Genomic DNA, 24,785 nt, shown 5'->3' on the forward strand with positions numbered 1-24,785 from the left:
CATTCTTTTTTTTTTTACTTGACAAAAGGTATTATTTCTAACACATTTTTAGAAACTTTATTTTTGACTGAACTCAGATTTTGAGGTGGAGGCTCTCAGGTAAGACAGTCGACGTCTCTTAGCGATCTGTTCCTATCGTTTTTCTTTAGCCTCCTTCATTCTCTTGGCCAAAAGCTTAGCATATTCTGCTGCTTCTTCCTTGTTCTTCTGGGTACGTTGCTTCTTCAAAGCAATGCGTCTACGTCTGTGGTGCAAAACTCGGGAAGTCACCAGACGCTGAATTTTAGGAGCCTTGGTCCTGGGTTTCTTACCTTCCTTGTTGAGGGGCTTTCTCACAACATACTTCCAGACATCATCTTCTTTGGACAAGTTGAAAAGTTTGTGGATTCTGCTAGCTTTTTGGGGGCCCCAGGCGACGAGGCACAGTTGTATCTGTCAGTCCTAGTATATCTTTCTCACCTTTCTTCACGATAACCAAGTTGAGGACACTCAGGTTGGCATCCACAGTGCAGCCCCTAACAGATTTACATTTTCTTTCTCCAGTTCTTCTAGGGCAATAGCTAGAATGGCCCTTACTGAGCAGCAGGCAGACATGTCCGTGAGCCAAAACACCCTGCTTCATGGGGAAGCCTTGTTTGTCATTCCCACCATTGATACGGACCACATAACCCTTCCATTCTTCACCCAGAGCATCAGCAGAAACTTCAGTGGCCGTCCGTTTCTCATAAAAGGTCCGTAGCTTTCTCTCATCATTAACTTCGATGAGTTTCTGACAGCCAGTGGCTGGGAAAGAGATGTGCAAAGATGCACAGCCGCCCACTTCAGACCTGCCACGGGAAACAGCAAGAAAAGCATTCTTAGAGCTATCTGAATGAATGTTTCCAACAAAGTATACAGTTACAGCCTAGTGGACTGCAAACTCCTTGAAAGCAGGGACTGTTTCATATTTTTACGTCTATTCCCAGACCTCTCATTAGTAAGAGTGACTTGTATAGACTAGACACTTGTTGAATCAAACCAAATATAGACATATAAGCAAGTGGTTAAAATTTGTTATTCCTTCCTCTTTCCCCCAAGTGGAAATAAACAAATTTTCAGAAGATGATGGAAAACACATAGGTTCTCCCCACTACTCTCCCTCTTACCTTCACACACACACACACACACACACACACACACACACACACAAAACATTCAATATTCATTTAACTGGAAGCCTGGAAAATACTAAGGAGCTGAATCAAATTACCCCTAAGGACTGATTATTGACGTTTTGAATGCAAGGTTGTTAAAACTTTCAACTTTCCACCAGCCATAGGAGGATATTTAAGGGAGATCTATTCTGAAAGGGGAAAACTTGTTTCAAATTTTCTACTAGAATTCCTCTTCTATGAGAGAGACTATTCTTCCTTGAGCATGGGGTTGAGGTCACAATAGGATTTTCACTGTGGCACATCTGTCTAGGCAGTTGAAGATAATCTGATTAAGTTTGGTTGCTTGAGAGATCACATCTCACATAGTCACATCTCATCATTTGTAGTATAGATCTTGTTCAGCAAAATCATTTTTCATTATTATTAGCCAAAGTGCTTCACTTAGGTCCAAGGAGTAGATCCAATCTTGGTATCATCTTAATGAACTAAAGAACCAATCTGCTAAGTCTGCTAAGGCTGTAATTTTTAAAATTCAGCTTTGGAGAAAGGGAAACGGCACAGCAAATTATAAGAGGATGAAGAGTAGAATTAGACCAAAAGACTGGGAAAAAATTTTTTTTCAGAGTATGTGTGTAAACTTTACTGACGTATCACTTTTTTTCCTTCCTGGATGAGAAAGATAGGAGAGACTTAGTTCCAAGAACATTCCCTCCCAGCTCTGGTCTCCCTCCATAGTTGTGGGAGGGAGCAGGTGGTGTGTGGGTGAGTGAATGAGTGCCTTATAAATGGTTTCATCTGCTGTTAAATATGAAAATAGCCTCTCTCTTTCGCTCTTGACTTTCCACTTGTCTAAAGAGCACCAAACTAAAGTCAGTTCTATCATTTCTTGACACACTGCTAAGAAAAGAAGTTACACTGGGGAATTCTGCAAGGCATTTTAAATTTAGGTAATGCTCCCAGTGGCATCTGCAAAAAAAGATTGCGAATGGTTTCCAAATTCTCATGATGATAGCTGGAAAGTTAGGTTACCAATACTTCTTGTGAATGTTTTTGAAAGGTGGCATCTTCGTTTTGACTTTTCAGAGTACTCTTGGAGCCTTCCCTTGGCTCTACAAACTGGATGACTGTAGACATGCTTTGAGACATTTTCCTTGAGACATTTTCCACATCTGTCAAGTGGAATAAGACCCATCTTAACAGGCCCCTGTGAGGAGTAGCACATTGTCAAAAGCACCAGAAAAATAACAAATATGCTTGAAATGCTAAACAATTAAAGCCACACCATGTCGAGCAGGTTGTGCTTCTAATGATCCAAAATACCTGAATTTTTTCATTGACCCAAAAATGTCATTTGCATATGACTTGATAATTCTGTTTGTAAATAGACCTAGAACAGAAAAAAAAGGACACCTGGGAGACTTGTATCTAAGTCTGATGGCATATAGAGTCCTAGTGAATGAGAGGCGGCTAGGTGCCCATTGGATAGGATGCTGAGCCTGGAGTCCAGAAGACCTGAGTTCAAATGTGGTCTTAGATATTTACTAGCTGTGTGACCCTAGGCAAATTACCTAACTTCTGTTTGCCTCAGTTTCCTCAACTATAAAATAGGGATAATAATAGCACTTACCTCCCTAGGTTGTTATGAGGATTAAATGAGATGACATTTGGAAAGCATTTAGCACAGTGCCTAGCACTTATTATTATTATTATTATTATTATTAATTATTATGGGGGCCTGAAATTTATGCCTAGAACTTAATCTATTATTGAGTAGTAAATTTTTGTACAGCAGTGACAACCCATTTAAATGTATTTGTGGGCTAAAACATTGGTAGTTTGTTGATTTTGAAATTTTTTAATGGGACCTGTGATTTCTTTGGTTCCAAGAATTCCTACTGAGCAAACTCCCTCTACCAATGCAAACAGCACTGACTCTGCCATTTATAGTTTTGGAGAGTTGACTTGCCCAGGGTCATAGCCAGTATGTATCAGAGATCAGACTTGAACTCAGATCATCCTTAGCTAACTTTGAAATTAAACTGTCAGTTATCTTTTCACAGTTTGACTCTCTCTTCTCCTCCCTACCCTAGCCTCTCAGGTTGTATCCAGATTGTTTTCCAGATCTTTGTTGCCAACATAGCTTAAACATAAAACATTTCACAATGTATTTTTAGATCTGCAACTGAAAAACAATATATGAACCTTTTATTCTATTGTGTGCATATGTGCGTGGCCAGCTGTCCAGTTTTCAGACAACCCCACTGGGAATACAATCCAATTCAGTCCAACAACCTTTTATAGGAGGCAATATAGTGCAAAGGAAAGATGACTAACTTTGGAATCATAGCCCCTGAGTTCAAATCCAAACTCTGTTCCTTACTACCTCAACTGTAAAATGAGGGGGTTGAATTCAATGATTTCTAAGCTAACTTCAAGCTCCAGATCCATGATTACAAGGACCTGTATATTTAAGGAACTGGGCTCACAAAGAAAAAACAACAAAAACTAATCCCTGCTTACATTCTACTAGAGTAAGATACCCTTCTTCTCTCTTGAAGCTTGTTTCTTCTCTTTTAATATTTCTTGTGCTTTCAAAAACTTTGTTTTTTAAACCATCTTACAAATTATTATAAAAACATATGCTCTACAGCTTTTTTGTGGTGGCAAAGAATTGGAAATTGAGGGGATGCCCATCAATTTGGGAATGGCTGAATAAGTTGTGGCATATGAATGTAAAGGAATGCTATTGTTCTATAAGAAATGATGAATGGGAAGATTTTAGAAAAATCTGGAAAGACTTACATGAACCGATCCTGAGTGAAATGAGCAGAACCAGCAGAACATTTTACACAGTAACAGCAATACTGTGTGATGACCAACTCTGATAGACTTAGCTCTTCTCAGCAATCCAACGATCCAAGACAATTCCAAAAGACTCAAGATGGAATATGCTATCCACATCCAGAGAAAGAACTATGGAGTCTGAATGCAGAACAAAGCATACTATTTTCTCTTTTTTTCTCATGGTTTTTCCTTTTTCTTCTGATTCTTCATTCACAGCATGATTAATGTGGAAATGTGTTTAATATTACTGTACATGTATAGCCTATATCAGATTGCATGCCATCTTGGAGGAATGAGGATGGAGAAAAAAAATTTGGAACTCAAAAATCTTATAAAAGTGGATGTTGAAAACTAAAAAAAAAATTAAATAATATATGCTCTAGTGCTATTCTGCTTAAGAAAATGAGTCTTCATATATTTTTAAATCTCAAAAAAAAATCTGCAGCTTAGAAAAAGAAATTTGGCTAATTTCTTTTTTTTAAATGATTTTTATAAATCACCCACTGAGGAAACAGAAAAGAGATCACCAATGTAGAGAAATACTTTGATGTAGTCTCTTGTATAGTATCCATGACCTGAAGTACTATATTGTATAGGGATCCACCTAAGCATTGTAGGATTTGATTATTTTATATCAACGTTTCCCTCCATATTCTGTTGATTCAACACCTTTGTTTTTATTGTCATTTGTCACTGCTCCCCATTGCTACTCACTGATGCCATCCCCGTATTCCACAGCTCTGTAAGCCAGGGGTATAGTGGGGCTCAAATCACATAATGGATGTAAAGCAGGAGTATCAAACTCAAAAAGAAATCGGCTATTAAACTATATATAAGGACCCCTGCCTGCCACATATTGACTTAGAAAAATAACAAATTAATTTAATTTGTTAATAGTTAATTATCTATGTTTCATTAAATTGTTTTTGTTTAGTCATTTTCAACTCTTCGTCACCCCATTTGGGGTTGTCTTAGCAAAGTTACTGGAGTGGTTCACCATTTCCTTCTCCAGCTCATTTTGCAGATGAGGAAACTGAGGCAAAGAAGGTTAAGTGATTTGGCCAGGGTCATACAGCCAGTAATTATCTGAGACTAGATTTGAACTCAGGGAGATGAGTCTTCGTTACTCCAGGCCCAACACTCTATTCACTGTGCCACGTAGCTGTCCATGTTTTATTGTGTTTTTATTTATTTTGTAAACATATTTCTTGATTACATTTTAATCTGGTTCAGGCCCAGCCCAGGCTATTAGTTTGTTTGTGCTTGACACATCTGATATAAAGCATTTTGTAAATTTTAAAGCATTATATAAAAGTCAGTTGTTGCTAGCCTAATTATCATTAGGCCTGTACTCTGATGATACCTTCATTCCCTGAACTTTCTACTGCATTCCGATAAACTCAAGAAATGTTTATAGAATAATACAGGGGTGTGTCAGTAAATATTTAACAATAAGGCTATCCAGAATATTTTTTAATATATGTACATACACTTTTAGGCTTAATCAGCATTATTAACACTTTCTTAAGTTGAGACAATCGACAAAATAATAAATCAAGCCCTGATTTGTTAACAACTGCCAATTTCTGAGGGATAGATAACTTAGTGAAAATTTAATAATCTACTCTTGAAAACTGGTCAGTGCTAACTCCAGCGCCTCTCTGACTACAGCTCTATTTGCCTGAGGGTGTTGCTTGTCCCATTGTCAGCCCTGACTGCAGCACTTCGAAGCCCCTGTTCCATGAAGCAATTGCATCAGTTTCCCAACCACCCCAGCTGGATTCCTACTCTCCACTTTTCTGCTATTTCTTAATATGGCAAAATATCGTCCTAATAAAGGACCAATTTTTTAAAAAAGTTCCATGTGATGCTGAGGCATATGCACATTCTTTAGCAATCTCATTTAGAAAACACCATAAGTCGCTTAGTTCTAGTTTCTCTGTCAATGTGTGTTCAATTCTATTTTATCTTTCTGCTAAATTTGTCCAAAACTGAGAGGGCATGAAGACCTCCTGCCGCTATTGTTTTGCTCTCCATATCTTCTTGTAATTCAGATAATTTTTCTTTTATGAATTTAGATGCTTAGGTATTTGTGGTTCATTACTACCATGTGTCCTCACTGTGATTGTTTTTGTTCTCATTTGTCATTGTTTCTGGATGCACGGGTGTCAGTTGCCCCCCCCCCCGAAGATCTTATTTTCCTTCTCCTAAGGGAGGATGAGTGGTCTCTCTAATCAGAAAATCCCTATAGAGTATACCTATTGTAGAATAAATGGGTATGTATCTACTTATAGAATATTTTTCCTCTTCTCATGGGAGTATTCTTTAGTGACACCTCCTCCTACCACAAAAACTAGAATTTCTCCTTTCTTTCCTCCTATTTCAATCCCTTCCTTTGCCTCTTCACCTATTCTCCTATAGGCCCTCTTTTTTTTTTTTTTTTGAGAGAGAGAGAGAGAGAGAAAGAGAAAGACTAAAGGAGTTATTTTCCCTTTATTTTTAACCTTTGACTTGATTAGGATACATCCCCTCTTTCTCCTTTCTCCCCTCTCTCTTTTTACATGTCCTCCCATTCTGTAGTTTAGTCCTACCAAATATATATATATATACACACATATATAGTATGTATATGTGTGTGTATATACATATATATAGTCACCTATAGGAGGGGTTTGTCTCCTTATGTCCTCGTGTACTTTTGGAAAGAAATCTCTTAATGGCCCTTCTGCTATTATTTTGTTGTTATTCTTAGCCCTATAGATATATTTTTAAAGGTTTTTTTCTGTCTTTTTCTAGGGTAATTCATTTTATTATCTGTATCTTCTTTGGTTGATGCATTTCTTTACCTTTCTGTTACTTTTTTTCTTGTCTGGGGTGTTTACAAAGTAAATGATTCGTCAGGGTCTGGCTTTCTTTATTTGAATGCTTCAAATGTCTCTGTTTTAATTAAACAGCTTTGTTTTTTCAATGATGGTTAGGCTCAGTTTGGCAGAGTATGTTGTTTGGGGTTGCATCTTGAGCTCCTTTGCTCTTCAGAGCATATTATTCCATTTCCTCCTTTGTTTTATAGTGAATACAGAACAGTCTTGTGTTATTTGAATTTCCTTTCCTTCACATGAAGGTCTTTTTCATGGTTACTTGCAGAATTTGTTGTTTATCATTGAATTGTTAAATTTAACCACTATATGCCTTGGCCTTTAGGGTCTTTTCCTTTTTTTAGAGACGATCTGTGGATTCTTCCTATTGGCACTTCATTTTCTGTGTTCAGGAGTCCTGGGCAAGCTTATCGTATTATAATTTGCATTATGATGCTCAGATTTTTTGACTTCTCATGTTTTTCTGGGAGATATAAATACCTAGATTGTCTTTTAGGTCAACTCTTATAATATTTCTTTTTGCTTTTCTTGCAGATTGTCCTTCATTTCGGTGTATTTCCATTTTTAATCAGTTATTCTCTCTTTTATTTCTTTAGTGAGATTTGCCACTGTGGATTCAAATTTTTCTATTCTGCCAATTATTTCTGCTGTGCAGGCCATAAATTCTGCTTTCACAATTCTTATTTCTCTTTGAAACCACTCAGGAACATTCAGCTGTGGTTCCATGCTCTCTTCTTAAGAATCCACAGGGTCCTCTGCCTGAGAAGGTATCGATTCATTTTCCTTTGCCTTATAATATTTATACTACATGATGTCTTCCTGCCCCACCTCGATTCCTCAGTTCTCTGACTGACCTTTGAAGATTGCTATTGTTCTATATCAGTCCTGGATTCTGCTGGAAACCTGTGGGTTGGTTTGTATAGCCCAACTAGAACACTGTGGTTAGTGGGGAAGGAAGTGCTGAGTAAGTATGTTAGAGATTAGGAATTAGCCTTCTCTCCTGCTAGGCAGTAGAGACAAAAAATTATTTTACTTATTACATATAATTCCTATTTTAGAGAGGTTTGAGAAGACAGGAGGATCAGAGAAAATGTCTAGCTGTCATCTTTTTGGCTGTGTGACCTGGAAGTCTGTTCTGCCATTTTCTTAAGCTCTTTAACAGTAGGCCTACGTGGTAAGAACTTTCACAGACTTGTTTATTGCTCAAAAAAACAGGCTTCCATTATTCTTTTCCTTTTAATGAAATTTCTTTTTTTTCCAACAAACAAAAATTGATTTTTTTCTCCCTCCTGCCCACCCACCCACCTCTGTTATTCTTGTGCCTTCTTTTGCACATAGCCCCAGGCTTTACACATCAGTAATCTCTCTCAGTCAACCTCATCATCACTTTCCCACCAGTTGCAAGACTCCACAAAGAATACCCTACACTCTCACTAATTGTCCTTAATTCCCCTACAGCGGACGGAATGGAATATACTAATTACCTGGGGCTGCTTTGTGAAATAGCCAGTAAAGAATACGAGGATAGCCAGCACCAACTCATCTGTGTACCAGAGGGAGGGAGAGATGTGTAATCCCTGGAACATAAAAAGATAACTCACCAGATGAGTTCCTGGTGGATAAGTGACAAGAGAGTTAGTTGTTCTTTTGCCGTAAGCATTTAGAGTAGGAAAAGATAGATCACTGCCTAAAGTGGCTTCGAGGGGAAAGCAGGATTTGAGTTTGACTTTCAAAGAAAGGAAAGATTTAGATAAACTGAGAGGCATTCCTGGTAAAGGGAAGATCTGAGCAAATTTGAAGAGGCAGGAATGTACATGGGTGTTCCGGAAGAATGAGTAGTTTTTTAGGACCTGAGGGTTCAAAGAGAAGAGTGAGAAGAGATAAGGCTGGAGAAAGAAAGAGATTCTTCCAGATTCTGGAAGGCCCTGACTATTCCTCACCCCCAAGGAGGAAGAAATTTATTTTGTAGATATTGGGGAGCCATGAAAGAATTTTGAGCAGAGGAGAGACAGACTCAAAGCTTCATAAAAAAAAGATTAATCTGGCTCTGGTGTACAGGATGGATTTCTATGCATATTCAATCACCTCTTTTTCTGTAGGCAGTTGGAGTTATGGAATCATGGGGCTCCAAAGAGGGATCAGGGAAACTAAAAACAAACAAATAAACTTTTGGGAATAATCAGTACAGAGGTGAATTGAGGCCATGGGAGTGAATGATACTGCCAAGGGTTTGAGAAGAAGATGAGGAACCAGGGAAAGAGATAGAGAAGGAGCAGATAAAGGAGAAAACTAGGAGAAAGTGGTCAGAGGATAGGATGGTCAAGTGTTAAATGCTATAGAGAGATCAAGAAGAATGAGGACCGAAAAAATGTAATTATTGAAAATTATATGTGTAGTATCTAAGTGCTTGCTTAACACAGCAACAATTCTGTTTTACATATGTGTGTGCACACATTTCACAATACTAGAGACTTATTGTAAGGGTGAGATATCTTTGCCCGTACAAGCTACATGATAATCACTATCTTAACCTAATTTGATTTTCTGTGTTCTGAGGGTAAAGGAAAGAGATATTTGGATAGCAAACACAAAATTAAAACCCTCCTCCAAATGTACCAAAAAATCCTCAAACATCTAAAATAAGTATGACAAGTAAATTGTCCCATCTGAAAAATATTCGAGGGCTAAACTGAGACAAGTTATCAATTCCAGGATCACAGAGTCATAGAATTTTAGAGATGAGGGAGGGACTCTCGAGGCAAGAGTTCTTGGCAAAACTGAGCTCAAAACTCAGATCATCTGACTCTCATTCTAGTGCTCAGAGAGCATACGTTTTTTATCCTCTTCTAGACCCAATTATCCATCAGGTAACCAGGTGTGTCAGAGCATACCTGAGGGTGTCATCCGCCCTCAGGTCCCCTTCATTGCTAGTTGGTGCCCAGCTTCATAGCCTCAAAGCCTGGATTCCCTATCCCAATGGCTCACGCCCAGTTCTGAGCTTACCCACTCTTTTGGTGTTCCATTTGTATCATTAAACTAGTTGAGCATGCCCATCATAACTGCCAGGGAATTTAGAGAAGGATACCTTGCCATATAGTTTTAAGGCTCCCCCTTAGCCCCTTTTTAACCATTTCTATTAGGGCTACTACTTTTCTGCTAGCCAGTATTTGTTAATATACTCAAGACACGATCCTGATATTTCTAGGCTACGGAAAGAACCCTGGATTTATAGTCAGAGCAGTTGGATTTGAATCCTAGCTGGGTGACCTCAGGAAAATTACTTCCCAGTTTCCTCTTTGGTAAAATCAAGGTGTTGGACTAGAAGGTCCCTTCCCACGCTAAAATCCTATGATCCTAGCACTCATGCCTATTTGAAGTAATCATTGAAATTTCATCATGTTGCATCCTATTCAGGTACCTAATGATTACTGGGAATTCCACCTCAAAATGCTAATAGGCAAAGGGTATAAACAGTTTAATAACTCTTTGACTATTAGCATTTTGAGCTGGAATTTCCAGTAATCGTTGGGTACCTAAATTGGATACGTTATTTCATAAATGAAAAATAAACATTTAAAAATGCTAATAGTCTAAGTAAAGCAGCTAGGTGGCACAGTGAATAGAGTGCCAGGCCTGGAATCAGGAAGTTCAAATGTGACCTCAGATACTCACTAGCTGTGTGACCCTGGGCAAGTCACTTAACCCTGTTTGCCTCAGTTTCCTCATCTGTAAAATGAGCTGGAAAAGGAAATGGCAAACCACTCCAGTATCTCTGCCAAGAAAACCCCAAATGGAGTCACGAGGAATCACATATGACTAAAAAATGACTAAACAGCAACACCAGTGGGTTTCCCTCCTCCACTGAAGGTACTGCCTAGTCAAGTGAAACTCTTCTCCCTTCCCTAATAATCAGGGCTACTTGTCAGTCAGTCAGTCAATAACTACCTAATAACTTGGTGCCTCTCTCCACCATCAGTTATTAAATTATCTAGAACCAGACTTTTGAAATGCAGGTGTGTATCACCCTCAGAATTCGAACTCAAGTCTTCCTAACTCTAGGCCCAGTGCTCTATGCATTGTACCACTAATCTCGCCAACCTCAGCCAGGCCATCTACCCTGCCACCAAACAGGCCTCCTCTTTCACTCCCATTTTCCATTTCTCACTTTGGGAACAGTAATTAAAAACAATGCAATTACTGCTTCTGAAAAGAGCGTATCTGTTTAGCCTCTACTTATCATCCCTGTGATTTCCCAAAATGTTCCCTTACATGTATTGTTTCCTCCATCAGCATGTAAGTTCTTTGAAGGTACAGATGTTCTCTATTTGTACCCAGCACTTAGTACATTGCTGACACATAAGAAGCATTTAATAAATAATTTTCATTTATTCGGGTTCCTCATCTATAAAATGGGCATAATAATACTTGTGGCACTTGCCTCATAGGCTTGTTATTAGGCTCCAATGAAATAAGGTATAAAACATACTATATAAATGTCAGCTATTATTATGCTTCGGTTATTGATTTTAAAATGCTGCATGACCCAAGAGCTGTACTTTCCATGCATTAGCTCTATCAGCAGATGTGAGATTTACATGACTGTATCCATTAAGGGAGAGTTTGTTTCTTAGATTTATGTAGGGCTGTCACTTTGAAAAGCTAAATCCCAGCTTGCAAATCATGCTAGTACCCAAAATGTCATTGTCCTGACAGCACAGCCTCTTATCACTTCCAGGAAAGAATACATGGAATTGTTAAGTAAGTATTCGAAGAGGAAACACATAGTTTAAAGGGACCCAACTTACTGCTAGCTTCCCCAGAGCCTTTTTAATGATTTATTCTCCACGAAAACCTGAATTTCTCTCAGTTACTGGATTCCTAAGAGGCCTTATTAAAAAAAAACAAAACCCAACATGGTGCTGTTCGTAAACAGAGTGGGAAAATGCCACTGGTACTTTGAGGTGCCTGTCTTTTAGCCAAGGGGGAATTGGATGCATAGCTAGTTGTAAATTCAACAAGCATTTATTAAGTGCCTACTATGTACAAGGCATTGTAATAAGCACTGGGAATACAAAGACAAAATGAAATTGTCTGCCCTCAAATAGTATATCTTAAACTGAGGGGATACAACTCATAAACCAGTAAATACAAAGCACAAAAACTAATTTCAAAAAGCGAGTGCTACTAACTAGAGACATCAGAAAAGGTCGGTCCCCTATAAGAAGTTCCAGTGGGGTAGATGTGTGTGCCTGACTAAGAAAAGAGTGGAGGAAGCAGTGGCCGGAGGTGGATTCTGACACTAAACTAACAATGTGGCTATAATTTATCTATTCAACACTGAAGTCAGATGCCATTGTGCTAGTGTGGGAGGCTTTTAGAAGGGTTTTTGTAGGTTGAATGGGAGAGGGAAACCCAACCTCCTTGACTGTCCCACTAGCCCCAAGATGAGATTCTAACAACTGTTGCTAAAGTGGCAACATCCCCCAACCCCACCTCCAAACACACACAAACACAAAGAACAACTCTTTGTCAGTGCCTGTCTTCAGTCTCCTACTATTTGCCCACTTTTTGACTCAGTCCACACTATTCTTTTTCTTAGTGACAAAGCCTGATTCTTTCTCCCCATAGAATGATTTCTTAGACTTCTATTTGACTGCCAGGATAGATTTTGCACAAATCACCACATTTTATTTTTGACTGTTATTTTTAAAGAAGTGAGATGCCCAGACTGAACCTCCTAGAACATGAAGTGGAGATGTGGTTCTGGGAACAAGCTTTGCAGACGGGAGAATCTGTTTATCTTCACACTCTTGAGAAGTAATCACTCTCTCAGTGACAACAGTGTACTGTAGCTAGCGCATTCCAGAGGAGTCAGATAAATTTAAAGGGGATGGGGTTTGGGGCCAAGTGGTCTTTGCCTAATCAGCATTATGTCTAAATGAGATAAAATGGGTCAAGAGCAGCAGGAAACCTGGCCCATCTTTTGACTGGCTCTTCAGAAGTAACTTTGATCAAAGGAGAAGCTGTTTTGGAGAGAGACGAGAGAACTTAAAAGAAAATCACTGTGGGCAAGGATACTTGTTTAAATTTGTCTGAGTCTATGCAACAGCCTGGCCTTCAAACCCACATCCTCCTGGCCCCAACCTCTGATTTACCATATTTTTCAGGAAAATAGTATCTTTATTAATTTTCCTGCAAATTAAATTATTCTTGTATTTTTCTAGCGTCCAACTGATTAAAATTGGATAGATGAAGAAGGGGCTTTGATGCTTCATTCTGATCTTTAAAACTTTAATATCTATAAAATTAGAACAAACAGTACTCTCATTTGTGTTTTTATTTTGGCTCTGGAAGTGCCCTGGGAATCAAAGAAGAGTGTACCCAGGGCACCAACTTGGGTAGAGGGAAACCAGATGTAGTACAGGCACTGCCATAAGATCAAAGTGCTTTCATTTGGTGTCTCCCACCCCCAAATCAGCTTGAGAAAGATTCAATGACTTCTTCTCTCACAAGCTAGCCAGGCCTGAAAATACAGGAAAGGAAGGTGAAAGTAGTGTAGTTCGAGTTTGCAGAGCTAAATAGTGCCTTCGTGCTGTGATCGGAAGAAAAGCACGAGGGGGGGGGGGTGAAAAGGAACTTTGCATTTGGAAGGTGCAGTCAGCAGTAGCCAATCTTCTGTTTGGATTTTAAGATCAAAACTGTAATCCTGCTTATACTTTAGGTGGTGGCGTGTTCTGTGGTTGAAAGGGAATACATCCAAACACTGCAGGGATTCTTTTGGCCATAAATAAGAACTGTGCTGTTCTTAAGTGTATCAGAGAGTATTGTTGTCATCAAAGATAACTCCCGAGATTACAAAACTGTCTCAGAGCAATAATGCAGTATTGAAGGTGGACTTTGACTGTGTGGACATCTGCTGGCCAAATCTCTGCTAAAAGCAGAGCAGATGGTAAATGCTTGACTTGCTTTGATAATAATTTAATTCTTAAAAAGGTAGAAGACTTGACAAGGGAGCCGCTATTCTACATCAGATTTTGACCAACAATGAGAGAGCAAGTGCCAATTTAAAATGATAACAGAGAAGCAGCTCCAGGGATAAGGAGCCCTCCTTTGAGCCAGAAAGAGCTGTCTTGGCCCATAGTAACTGTGTGACCCTGGGCAAGTCACTTAACCCATTAGAGCCTCAGGGAACTCTCTAAGACAGTGAGTCGAGGCAAGAGTTTCCTCACCAGGAGCTCCCCACAGAAAGTAGTTTAAGAGTCCAAAGAAAACAAAAAAGGAAGCAGGTACTGATTTAGAAATAATAGGAATTTTGGAAGAAAGTAACTATATTGTATTAATATGTATGTATTAGTAACTAATATTTACATAATTTTTAAAACTTGCAAAGTACTTTTATATTATTTAATATTCACACTAACCCTGTGACATAGATACAACTGGCATTAGTCTCCCTTGTATAGATAAAGAAAATGAGACTCAGAAGGGTTGTGACTTGCCCAGGGTCACATAGCTAGTGTCAGAGAAAAGATTTGAACCCATATGCTGTATCTTCTTTAAGATCATCAATTTAGAGGTAGAAGGGACCTCAAAGGCCATCTAGTCCAAATCCCTCATTTTATTGATGATGAAGCTGAGGCCGAGGAAGATGAAGTGATTTGACCAAGGTCATACAGGTAGCAAATGTCAGAGAGATGGAATTTGAACCCAGATCTTCTGATTCCAAACACAATACTTTTTTTCCCCCCACTGTGTGGTTTCCCTGATTCCAATTCTGATGCACTATCTGCTATGTTGTGGAGTTTTTCTTAGAGTGTGTACAAAGATAAGCAAAGAAAAGCTAGGCACATGTCCTAGATTTTGGGATTGGGGCTTTCAAAAAAAAATACAAAGAAAGATAGCTAGGATCTCTTAAGTCAAATTCTTTAGAGGAAGTCAGCACAAGAAGAATTTAGTGCTTTCAAGAACAAAAACCTGATATCATAAATTATTCTGATGGAGAAGAATAGGGGCTAGCACTATCTAAAGAGACTGATTTAGATGTATAGGGAACTTAGACACCAATAAATTTTAAATGACATTCTGAAAATGGGAACAAGAGTAGATAACTGAGGATTAGTACCATAGAGCGGCACAATTCTGTAAGAAAAATTCAGAAATGCTAAAACCCAGAATGATCTGAGAGTTGCCAAGAAAGCTAAGGATAACAAAAAGGCTTTTTTTTTTAAAAAAAAAATAGCTATATTGAGAGTAACAAGGAAAGCAGAGATGAGAACAGCACTCAAGTTGGATGAGATGATGATAACAGATGACAGAAAGCAGAACAACTCAATTTAATCTTTTTCTACCAAGGAGAATAATATTTTTTATTCCCTTTCATATATTCTACACTCCAGCCAAACTCTCCTTCTTGCTGTTCCTAATGCATGGTATTCCACGGCACTCCTCTGTCTGAATCCTCATATAGGCTGTTCCCCATGCCTGAATTGTAGATGGTCACTTTTCACCTCTGGCTCTTGGAATTCCTAGTTCCTTTCAAAGCTCACCTGGGTATCGTCTTCTACTAATAGCTTTTCCTGATTTGCCCCAGCTGTTAGTGCCTTCTCACTGCCACCAGTAAAAAAAAAAAATTACCTTACATTTACTGTGGTGTAATTGTCAGAGAGCCACCCTTGAAGCCAAGAAGACCTGGGTTCAGGTACTGCCTCTGACATACACTGGCTGTGTGACCCTGGGCAAGACACAACTTCTCAGTGCTCGAAGCAATTCTCTAAGGCCATATATAAGCTGAAGAAAAGTCCTGACTGGTATTAGTAGAGATGGTTTCCTCTCCTGGTGACATAACAGGTCCAATCCTTATCCCTGTATTTTGCGCACAATTTTGTTTATGTTTTGCATATGTCCATGTCATTTCCCTCAATAGAACATAAGCTTCTTGAGGGGAGGGAATGTTTCATTTCTGTCTTTTTATCCAGCATCTCTGGCACATAGTAGGTGCTTAATGAAAACTTGTAGAATTGAATTTAATTGAACAACATAATATGATAGCATTGAAAGAAGCTTAATGTGTAAAGTAAGAAAATATCACAGCACTCTGCCCCAGTCAGACCACATCTGGAATATTGTGTTCAGATGTGACAGGTACTTTTAAAGAACAGTATTGATGAGTTAGAATAAATCCAAAGGAGGCAACCATATAACCTCTTTTAGGATTACAAAGCACTTTCCTCAAAACAGCCTCATGGGGCTAGATAATACAAATACTATTACAACTTCTCAGATTTGGAAATTGAGGCTCAGAGAAGTTAAATGACTTGCTTGTGTGTCAGAGCCAAAATTCAAACCTAGATTCCTGCTTCCAAGGCCAGCTTTCTTTCCATGCTGATGGTGAGAGGACTTGAAAATGCACCATACCAGGATGCCTTAAAGGGAATGGTTCATATGATTACAGATCCAAAAGGTATGTTAGAGATCATTTATTTCAACTCCTTTTATGGGGAGGTTACATAGCTTGCCTACAGTTAAGTAGGTGTTCCATAGTAGAGCTGGTATTTGAACCCAGGTCCTCTGTTTCCAATTCCCATAAATTTTCCATCAAACCATATTGTCTACAGAAGGGGAGGCTTAAAAGGGACATGATAGCTATCCTCAAATATTTGATGGGCTCTCACATGAAAGATGGATATGACTTGCTTTACTTGGCCCCAGAGGGAAGAATTAAGAACTGAAGTTACAGAGAACTAGAGAGACAGTGAAATCTTCCATCACTTGTGGTCTTCAATGGAAGCTGAATGAGCACTTTTCAGGGACAAATTGGGGAATTCATGCTCCATAGGAGGTGGCTAAGAAGACTTCTGAGATCCCGTCAAACCCTGAGGTTCTATGATTATAATATAAAGGGATAACAATTCCATTTTTGAAGATAGAGACAATGCTAATATTTTTTTGGACAGAAGACGTTACTTCATGAATATTAGAAACTCCCCTTACTGACAAAGATTGGTACTGGCTCTGCCATTTAGAGCATTGCCTGGGGATATTAGAAATTTAGAGATTTGCTCAGGTTCCCACAGTCAAGCATCAGAAAGAGGATTTGAGCCCAGGTGATCCAAAGTCAGAAGTCTGCTCTCCCTCCACTACACTGTGCTGCCTCTCAATGCCAGTTTGTACTGAGCAAAAATCAGATGGTCAGACAGAATAACAACTAAAACAACTGCATTGACAAATACTTATTCGGTGGTGAAATGCCACCTTAGCACCAATGTTACTATTAGACAATATGCACACCTGATAATGTGTTGACTCTCTCCAAGATCAGTTATCCATTTATCTAGAACTAGACTATGTTTTTGATATATCACACTCAAAATTTGGAATCTCAATTTTCCTATACCTTACACTCCACACAATTAGACCACTGTAGCTCTCCCACACTCATCTGACATTTTCCTGCCTCCACGCCTTTTTTTATTCCTGGTGTTTCTCTGACTGGACTATTCAATCCCATCAGTCTGTCAGTTGAAAGCTTATCTATCCTTCAAGGCCTTATTAAAATGTCATGTATTCTAAGAATCTTTTCTTTATTCCCTCATTTCTCCATTCCCTCCTCTCTGCTCCCACAGCAGTTGTTTATACCTCTGTTATCAATCAAAGAGCATTTATTAAGTGTCTGCTCAGTGACAGACACTGTACTAGGCACCTGGGATAGCAAGTCAAAAATGACACAGCCTCTGCCTTCAAGGAGTATACATTCTAAAGATATTTCTATTATGACACATCTTCTGTCACTCACATGAAAATATACATCACCGACCTCTATGTTGTGTGAAGATTCTATGTTATACAAGTGCTGAGGTCTGAAGCCCTTGGACTCCCTTGAATGAAGTCTCCCCAGAATATAACACTTAGTTAAAATAGGGAGTGTACTTAACTCCCCCAGAGAAGACAGAATGCCAGGGTAAATCATTAGAGGGGATTTATGGTGGCCAAAGGAAAAGGGAAAATGTCTTTTTTGTTAACCAAATGTAGAGAGGATCCTCTTTTGTTTACCATTAACCAGACAAAGTGTAAGTAAGTCCTTAGAGGGAGCAGTTTGGGAAAGGCATCTCTACAAAAAAAGTATGCAGATAGTGACATTAATCTCTTTGTCTACTAATTCTAAAAATCCTGACTGAAACCACATATTTTTGTTTTACCATTGCTGTGGAATTTCATTTTTTTTTTTGGTTTCACAATTACCATAAAATGTGAGTTGGGAATTGCTTGCAGTGGGGAAAAGGGTAAATCTTTTCTAATATAGCAGGGAGAACTTTACCAGTCAGGGCCTCTCCCCAGTTGGTAGATCTAATAAATGGTCCCTGACAAATTTGGCTAAAATAAAGAGTATATATTTTTTAAACATACACACACATTTTTACAGTGCCTTAAGTATAAATATGTCATAGTAACTTAGAAAATACTGAATTTATAATCAGAAGATATGTGTCCAAGTCCCCCAAATCTCTGAATTTCCTTTATTGGATTACAAATGTTTATCCTTCCATCTTTCCCTTTTTAAACCTGTTCTTTGTCCATAATTTTGACCTCCAGTCATTAGACCCTATTCTGCTTTCCCAGTTCATCACCCACTGCTTTTGCCTTAGTTTTCGCTCTTCACATTCTTGACTATTTTAATTCTTTTTCTTTTAAATTTGAAAATAGATTTTTATCAGAACTTTTTTATATATTAACTAAATTCCCCCTGTACCCTTCGCCTCCAAGACAGCCTTTATAACAACTATTTTTTTAAATGAATGGAAAAGATGAAGGGAAAAAACGGCAGCAAAAACTGATTAAGCATGCTTAAAAAAAAAAATCTGATGTTATGTGCAATGTCCCACACCTGTGAATTCCAGCATCTGCAGGAGGGATATTGAGGGAGAACTGTCTTAGTATATCTCTTTGGGGCTAAGCTTATGATTGTTTTGTAGTTGCTGGGATTCTTTTTTTTTTTCTGCTAACATTGTTAAAATCATCATGTATATTGTTTTCCTTGCTCTTCTTATTTCAGTTTGTATCAGTTCTTGTAAATCTTTCTATGCTCCTGTATTCATCGTGTTCATTATTTCTTATAGCACTGAAGTATTCTGTAACCAGTTTAATTCTATACTGCTCTTTACCCTGATTCCTTTAATCCCTAATTGTATCTCTGTGAAACCCCAAACCTGAGTGACTTTTATCAACCATCCACTTTCTCTAAATGTGGACTAGACAATAATGTAGTTAGGTGGGAACAGACGTGACCCAATGAAAGTCACCAATAGTTTGATGTCAACTTGACAAGAAATCTTCACTGGAGTGCCTAACATTTTTATCACTGAATGCGGTAAAGGCATAGATGATGTGCTTATCAAATTTGCAGATTATAATAAGCTGGCAGGAATAGTTAGTATACTTGATGACAGTCAGAATTGAAGATCTTTATACCCTAGAAAGTCAAATCTAATACGATGAAATTCAAGAAGAATAAACATAAAAGTCTTACAATTGAGTTACACAAATCAGTTTACAAGTACAAGATGGGGAAGATGTGATCAAACAACTATTTGAAGATATCTGGAGGTTATAATAGACTACAAGTTCACTATGATTCAGTAGTGTGATGTGGTAGGTTGAAAAACTGCTGTTTGTGGCTGCATTAGCACAGGTACAGCTTTCAGGAATTAAGAAGGTGAGGTGATAGACTCTTTGTACCCACACCTTGTCAGACCCTGTCTGGAGTACTGTGTTCATTTCAAGGACCCTAAATCTATGAAGAACCTTTAATACGCCAGAGTACGTTCAAAGGTGGGAAATCTTGATGATAAAGGGCCTTGAATTCATATCACTTAAAGACTGGTTGAAATAACTAGGAGTGTTTTACTTAGAAAAGAGAAGAAGAAAGGGAGACATTCAAGTTGTCTTTCAAAAACTAAAGTGTTGGCATATGAAATGGTATGTCCCTCCCTTATTTGGTTATTGTGAGATACAAATGCAAAAATGTGTGTGAAGTGCTTTGTAAATCTCAAAGTGCTATGTAAATGTCAGCTACTATTGTTATTGACGAGAATAAATCCCTATAAAAGTCTTGGTTAATAGGATCCATTGCATGTCTACCTGTTGTAAGCTTTGTAAGAGCTCTTATGATTCTCATGACAAGCTTTTCCCAGGCTCATTTTCACCATTTTATAAGGTCATGTTGCTTATTATTTTCTACTGTCCTTTTCTATAATGTTTTATAAATGATTTTGTATTCTAATCTGTGTTGCTCTTCACTGCCAAATCTCTGTATTTGACAAAGACATTGCTTACTAGCTGAGGAATTCCTGGGACCTTTTGACTTCTTCATCAGAGACATTCCTTTAAACTGAGATAACATTGATCGAAGAAATGTCACTAATCAGAAGCAATTCCTTAGATTGCTAAATAAGTGAAATTAAAACCCACTTTCTAATATAGCCAGGTTGTTAACATTTTTCCACAGAGGAAGGTAATGTTTTTAATATATAAATTACCAGAAGGCAATGCCTTTTTTCAGTTTTTCAGTTATATTGCACAGAAACTAATTTTTCTTCTTCCCCCTCAAGAAATAAACTTTGAGGTAATTTATTTTTGCCCACCATCATTGTCTTTCATTTCACAAACTGAGTCTACAGTATAGCCACATTTTACTTAAGGTTTTGGTTCTAATGTCAGTATGTAAGACAAAAACTGAGTATGTCCAAAATTATGCTTGAAAATCCCTCAAAATGACTGGCTTTGAATTCTTCATCATAAGACTGTCTCTTATAGTTCTATTGTATTCCCCCACATCAACTATCATGTATTCAGTACATATTTTGTGTTTTGCAGATCTGGCCACCCTCAGCGCAGATTTTAATCATGCTTTTGGTTAAATTTTTTTCAAACAGAAAGCTTATGAACTCCCTAAGATGATCTCCAAAGACTAAACAGAAATTGGTATTGACTCAATTCAAAGACATTTGCTTAAATAGAATTTCTAGGTTAAAAATTTTTTAAAATCTCTCATACATTCAGGAGGCACACTTGCCTGCAAGCTTATAGGCCATTAGGAAACAAGGAAACATGGGTGACTTGGACAATTCAAATTCCTCAGGATGCTTACCAGCTGGAACATTTCTCTGCCTCAGAGACCGTCACAAACTGTTTTCTTGCAAAGCTGCTGATGCCATAGTTCGTGCTGCTTTCTTGTGGCTTCATCTCTTTTGAAAGTCCCTTGTCAAAAACTATTTCAATTCTTTCGTGTGTCAGACAAATAATGGCTGCACCTAGATGGGGCCACAAAAGCCCTCTATCAATTGATCAAGCTTTTATTAAGCGCCTGCTATGCCCCAGATACCAAGAGAAAAGGCAAAAACAGTTTCTACCCCGAAAAAGTTTACAATCTAACTAGATAAAACAACCAAAAGGAACATACGAAATGGATTCCCCAACCGTGTAATGTCTCTCTTTCTCATTTCTGCCTCCTAACTTCCTTTGAGACTAAATTTAAATCTGCCTTCCATAACAGACTTTTGCTGGTCTCCCGGCAACCTTCCACCCATGGCTAGTGCCATCTCTCTGAGATTCTCTCTCATTTACATTGTATGTATCTTATTTACCTACTTAGTTATTTGCAAGTCGCCTCTATTGAAAGCTAGGTTAACTCAGTGACCCATTGTCCCCAGCCCTGATTGTCAATCACTATTGGGGGAGGTGTCACCTAGTACCCTGATACGGGTCACCTAGCCAAGTCACCCAACCCCTACCCCACTGTCATCTTCCCATCTAGTGATGTGTTCAGTTCCTTTGAATCCCTTATGTTTTCTTTTCCCTTTTCATATTTTTTGGCTTCTCTTAGGTCTTGATATTGGAGATCAAATTTTTTGTTCATTTCTGGTCTTCTCCTTAAGAAAGCTTGAAATCCTTCTATTGCATTAAATGGCCATTTTTTCCCTTGAAGTATTATGCTTAATTTCACCAGGTAAGAAATTCTTGGTTGCAGTCCTAGCTCCTTTGCCTTCTGGAATACCATGTTCCACAGCCTCTGATCCTTTAATGTTGCAACTGCCAAGTCCTGTATAATACTGATTGCGGCTCCTCAAATATTTGAATTGTTTCTTTCTGACCACTTGCAGTAATTTTCCTTGATCTGATAGTTCCATAATTTGGTTATAATGTTTCTTGGAGTTTTTATTTTGGGATCTCTTTCCTGAGGGGATCGATGGATTTTTTTCAATGACTATTTTGCCCTCTGGTTCTAGGACATCAGGGCAGTTTTCCTTGATACTTTCTTGAAAGATGCTGTCCAGGTCCTCCTTTTGATTATAGCTTTCAGGTAGTCCAGTGATTCTGACATCATCTCTCCTGGATCTATTTTCTAGGTCAGTTGTTTTTCCAATGATATGTTTTACATTTTTTCCTATTTTTTCATTCTTTTGAATTTGCTTAAGTCCTCATAGAGTCTTGATGTCTCATAAAGTCATTAGCTTCCACTTACCCAATTCTAACTTTTTTTTTTTTTGGCTAGGCTACGGGGTTAAGTGACTTGCTCAGGCTCACACAGCTAGTAAGTGTTATGTGTCTGAGGCCGGATTTGAACTCAGGTCCTCCTGATTCCAAGGCCAGAGTTCTATCCACTGCACCATCTAGCTGCCCCTCCATTCTAACTTTTAAGGAGTTGTTTTGCCAGTTAGCTTTTGTACTTCCTTTTCCAATTGGCCAATTCTATTTTTTAAGCAATTGTTTTCTTTTTCCAAGCTATTGAATCCTTTTTCATAATTCTCTTACATCACTCTCATTTCTTTTCCCAATTTTTCTTCTACCTCCCTTCTATGATTTTTAAGTTCCTTTTTGAGCTCTTCCATAAGTTCTTTCTGGGCTTGAGACCACTTCCCATTTTTCTTTGGGATTTGGCCATAGATTTTTAACTTTATTATCCTTTCTGAGTTTGTGCCTTGATCTTCCTGGTCACCATAATAACTTTCTACGGTCAGATTCTTTTTCTGTTGTCTTTGCTCATCTTTTTTGACCTTTTTCTTCTCTTTTAAATTTGAGCTCTGCTCCCAAGGTAGAAGGGGCACTGTCTCAGGCTTCTTGTGTCGGGGTCTGCAGCCCCTAGCTGTTTACCTGGTGCCACGCTGATGTTGCCCTGAGACACATGGGGAACCTTCACGTCTGGTGCTATGCTGAGGGGGTGGTGTGTGGGGGGGTGGCTGGTGCTGCTGGGGGCCATGGGGTCTGGCAGCTTACCTGGTGCTGAGCTGGGTGCTGGTGTCTGGTGGGTGCTAAGTCCTGTGGGAGTGTTTCTGCATTTCTCTAGGACTGCACTGAAGCCTGTGGTGGTCTGGCTGCTGGTGGCTGCCCGTTTGCCCGGGGCTATGCTAAAGCCCAGTAAGGAGGAAGGGAGGGAGGTCCTATTGTTGGTGTCTGCCTGTTCCACTGCACTGGGGCTCAGGATCTCCCACTGGTTTGCTGAGGTGGGCTTCCTGCTGTCTTGCTGGGATGTTTGCTGTTCTGAACTGCATTACCCTTTTACCTGAGTGAGACAGACCTTTCTTGCCAAGTTTCTCGAGCCAAAAGCTAGTTTCGCCGCATCTTTTTGCTGGTTCTACTATTCTAGGATTTGTTTTGGGGTGCTATTTTGTGGTTGTTTGGAGGTAAGTATAAGAGAGTTATGACGATTTACTCCTTACTCTGCCATCTTGGCTCTTGGAAGTCCTGGTAAATGTTTAGCAACCAGCTGGCTATCTGGGGAGAAAAAGTACCCTGTTCACATTTTTAAAGTTTAATCTGCATCATTTACATTTTCTCCATCACTTTCTTAAGTGCTAAACAATTAACAAAACTATAAATCCAGTCCTGATTTGTAATATTTGCTGATTTCTAAAGGGTAAATACTCACGTTGAAAATATAACAATCAGCTCTCCTACTTCAAGCTGGCTATAGTACAGCACTGGTTCCAGGTGACATTAATGTGTCTTTAATAAACCAGATGCAGAATCAGTACTATGTTCAACTCTCACATTCATGGGGAAGTTTGAATACCATCACTCTTCAGGACAGGGATTGGTACCTTTTCTGCTGTGAAAGGGAAAATATAGTGGTAAAAAGTTGTTGGTAAGTACTAGGAAAGTTTACTTGGTTCAAAAAAATCTCTCTTCCAAACATTTCACTATTTAGAACTTCATTAGGTACCAAATCTCTCTTTTAAATTCAAATGGAAAGAGTAAGCCTTCTTTCTGTGAATTCCTTTAATCAGATGGCTTTCCTCCAATATTAGCTAAAGTCATCCAGATACCAAGGAGAAAGACAATTTTTGTTGGGGTGGGAGAGAAAGGAGATATACTTTTGGAAAATAAGTCATTTTCCCAGAAGGCAGACCTGAGCAAGATGCAATAGTGGGAGGGTTTGAACAGCTGGGCACCTAACAGTCCTAGGTACCAGAGAGTCTTGGGACAATGTTGCAGAAATGGATGTGGGAGAGTGCGAAAGACAAAGTAGGTTTGCTGTCTCTTGCTGCTGTGAGAACACCTAGGTTTTCTATTGCCTCATCTGTAGCGCGATGTTCTGTTGGCACCACACAAGCTGTCAATCTCTCCTGATATATTTCAGTTCTGTAGAGCAGGAATGTTTCTACCTTACTCTGTTGCTGTTGTTCAGTCATTTTGGTTGTGTCAGACTCATGACCCCATTTGAGGTTTTCTTGGCAAAGATGCTGGAGTGGTTTGCTCTTTCCTTCTCCAGCTCATTTAATAGATGAGGAAACTGAGGCAAAGAGGGTTAAGTGACTTGCCCAGGGTCACACAGCAAGTAAGTGTCTAAGGATTTGAACTCAGGTCTTCCTGATTCTGGGCCCATTGCTCTATCCACTATGTCACCCACCTGCCCAAC

The 24,785-nt window shown here is 38.8% G+C and overlaps 1 pseudogene; it reads right to left on the minus strand.

Moving 5' to 3' along the window:
• On the minus strand, positions 1–23,126 carry LOC110206997 (small ribosomal subunit protein eS6-like; annotated as a pseudogene).
• Between the last annotated feature and the right edge of the window lie 1,659 nt (positions 23,127–24,785).

Source organism: Phascolarctos cinereus, unplaced genomic scaffold (assembly GCF_003287225.1).
Source record: "Phascolarctos cinereus isolate Bilbo 61053 unplaced genomic scaffold, phaCin_HiC Scaffold_3;HRSCAF=262, whole genome shotgun sequence".
NCBI classification, from domain to species: Eukaryota; Metazoa; Chordata; class Mammalia; order Diprotodontia; family Phascolarctidae; genus Phascolarctos; species Phascolarctos cinereus.